The sequence below is a fragment of the Kogia breviceps genome, chromosome 11, assembly GCF_026419965.1.
Source record: "Kogia breviceps isolate mKogBre1 chromosome 11, mKogBre1 haplotype 1, whole genome shotgun sequence".
Classification (NCBI taxonomy): Eukaryota; Metazoa; Chordata; class Mammalia; order Artiodactyla; family Physeteridae; genus Kogia; species Kogia breviceps.
Window position 1 is genome coordinate 35,371,559 of NC_081320.1, and position 3,754 is coordinate 35,375,312.

Consider the following 3,754-nt stretch of genomic DNA (forward strand, 5'->3'; position numbering starts at 1 on the left):
ATTGCATTTTATTCCCTGCCCCCAAACATCCATTAAGCCCCAGGAGAAGGAAAAGGGGATGTGACTAGCAAGAGATAGAAAATTCCTGCACAACAATGGCCATGGCAAGCTTAGGCACTTTTGGTGAAATCTCTCTGGGAAGTACTGGCAGCGGAAGAAAAGGCAAACTGACACAGTATTGCCTGGTGTGCATTTCCAGCCTCTGCCTTCTTTCTCATCTCTTGGTGGCAGATGGAGGAAGAGGCGAAAAGGTTAAACATTTTTACAAAACCGGCAGAAGAAGCTTATAGCATCCTCTCACTATCTCTGCATAGGTTCTGACCTCTGCAGCACTATAGAAGCTTTGCCCAAAGTAATGAACAGCTGAAAGTCAAATGTAATACTTCATCAAACGACTTAAAAATGCTTGTACACTGACTGGAAAGGGTTAAGTTGCAGAGAACACAAATGGACCCAGAGCAACTTTTGCCAAAATAGAATATTGTGCTCTATGTACAGCCATACCTCTTTTCCATATGAGCAAACAGTCAGAAAGATAAAAGAACTTGGTCCAACTCACACAAGTAAGTAGGATAGATTCTGGTCTGTCTGTCCTAAGCGTTGTGTTCTTTAACCACCAGGCTAGCTTTTCTCAAATCTGATTCATGCATACAATTACTATACACCTCTGTTTGCCTTGAATATTCCCTGCTTCTACATATGCCTGCTGCAGTTTTAAATATTGCCCACTTTGACTCCCCAAAGCAACCGAGAAGACACAATAATTTGGTCACTCTATACATGGACCACTGTTGTGCGACTGCCCAGGAAGCTTATTTAAAAAGTGCAGCTTAGGGCTTCCCTGGTGGCGCGGTGGTTGAGAGTCCGCCTGCCGATCCAGGGGACTCGGGTTCGTGGCCCGGTCCGGGAAGTTCCCATGTGCCGCAGAACGGCTGGGCCCGTGAGCCATGGCTGCTGAGCCTGCGAGCCCGGAGCCTGTGCTCCGCTACTGGAGAGGCCACAACAGCGAGAGGCCTGCGTTCTGAGAAAAATAAATAAATAAATAAAATATGTTTTTAGACCTGAATGTATTATCTTTTCTTTCCTTCTAAGGTGCTATTATTTTTGTTCCAAGCATTATCAGTCTACTAGTGACCCTAAACTAAAAATTTCAGAATTACATTTGACCCCTATTCTTGCTTCTGCTTTTCTTACATCATCATCAAGTATATAGATCCTTACTATCTTATTAGTCCAGTATCTTTGCTGCTCTCCCAGGTTCTAATTTTTACTTCCCAATCCATATCCAGGAGACCAAATAATCTTCTCAAAGACTGCTTTCATGCTATTCCCTTTCACAGAAATCCTTCGATGGGCTCCTGTTTATTTTTACTGCCACACAAGTCCAATCTCCCTCTACATCTTTATTACAAATAACCCTCTTAAAACTATAATTTTAGACCGGAATGAAGTGAAAGTGTAATCATATAAACCAATTTTGACACAGTGAATCCATATCTAGGAATTTATCTTATAAAAATACTTGCAATGCAAAAAGATACACGTATGGGTTGGCCATAAAGTTCGTTTGGGTGTTCCATTAAGATCTTATGGAAAAATCTGAACGAACTTTGTGGTCAATCCAATACAAGTATACTCACTACAACATTTGTGAAATGTAAAAAAAGTAAAATAAATTATCCATTGAAGTGACATTGGTTTAGTAAATTATGGGACATTTATTTAAAACAATAACACAGAGCTGTTGAAAAGAAGCAAATCTATATGACCTGACTTACAAGGATACCCATTTTATATTGCCTCAATTTCTTGGGAAAACCCAACAACTCATATAATAATCCTTACTCTCCCATGGATAAACGTAACAAACTTTAACAAACAAATTTAAAACAGAAAGATAATACCTGCAGAAAATTCAAGCACTGTAGATACGTATAAAGAAATAAAAATTATTTAAAGTCCCATCACCTAGGGGCTTCCCTGGTGGCGCAGTGGCTGAGAATCCGCCTGCCAATGCCGGGGACACAGGTTCGTGCCCCGGTCCGGGAAGATCCCACGTGCCGCGGAGCGGCTGGGCCCTCAAGCCATGGCCACTGAGCCTGCGCGTCCGGAGCCTGTGCTTCGCAACGGGAGAGGCCACGACAGGGAAAAGCTTGTGTACCGCAAAAAAAAAAAAAAAAAAAAAAAAAAATTCAGGCAAGACTTGTTATCTACATCTTTTCAGTTAAACAGTTGCTACCTTGTAACAAAACTGTAGAATGAAAATTAACTGTTACATAAAACTGTTAATAATTATATACAAAATTAAAATTTTTATTTGTATCGCCAGTCTGCCCTCCAATAAGGTTATACCAACTTATTCTTACATTAAAGCATTATTTGAGAGCATGTGCCCTCACGTCTCCAACTAGAAACTCTCAACCCTTTGTAACTGTTGTCAAACTACTAGTCAAAAGTAGTATCTCTGATTTTGTTTGCGTATTTTTGAATACTAGTAACATTGAATATCTTTTAAAAAGCTTACTGGTCATCTATATTTGCTGCTTTAAGAACTGTCAGACTTTTACCCATTTTTTCTAATTAGATTGCTTATGTTTTTATTAACTGCATATTCATATTAGCCTTCTGTATGTTACAAATATTAGCCCCAGTCCATCATTTGCTTTCAATTTTAGCTTTGTGCAGTATATGATTCACTTTAATTAGTCATTTTTATTTTATGCTTTCTAGCTTTTGTAGCATACCTAGAAGGGCTTTCCTCATAGCAAGATTACATTAATATTCAGCTATATTTTTTCCCAAGTTATAGAGTGTTAATTTTCACATTTACATTTATGAGCCTTCTGGAATTTATTAGGTCTAAGTTTATTTCCAGATGGCTAGAGACCAATTCTGTCACATGGATAATGAACAGTTTATCTTTCCCACACAGATCTAACACCAATTTTATCATAGATTAAATTCAAAATATACAGGTCTATTTCAAGACTACGCTTCAGTGATGGGCTTATCTATTGCTAAGATTTTACCATAAATTTAAGTTCTTTTAACTTTATACTATGTTCTGTTATCTGGTAAGTAAAGGTTCTCAAAAAACTTTTCCATAATTTTCCTTAGTATTATTACATATTGTTCTAGGTTAACTTGAGACTAATTTAAGGCTTAAAAAAATCAGGATTTTGCTTGTGCTGGTACACTGATCTAATATATTTAGAAATAAATGACATTAGTATTCTGATGAGTCTGCCTATCCAAGAAATGTATGTATGCCTATTTATTTTTTAAGTCTCTTAGAAGACTTATTTTAAGCCTGCTTCATCTAAGATTTGAAGATTTCTTGATAAATTAGTCATATGTTACCTGCTGTTACTATGAATGGAATTGAAAATATCAGTTAACATTTATTGAGCACTTATTTTATGCCAGGCACGGTGCTAAGCATCTTTAATTATTTCATTTAATTCATCAATTCTATGCCTTGTTTCACAAATGAGAACACCGAGACACACAGGGAATTAAGTAATTTGCCAGATGCCACATAGCTAGGAGTGGAGATTTGAAGCTGGCAACCTGGTTCCAAGGATGATGCCTTCCATTAAATACTCTGAACTAGATAATTTTGACTTGTGTTTTTCAAAGTATAAAAAAAAGGACTTCTTCCTTCCAATCTGAATTCCTTCCAATGTGAATTTGCATTTGGGGAACAAAACATCAATAAAAAATGGGAGTTCATAACTATAACGTGCTCAGTCTT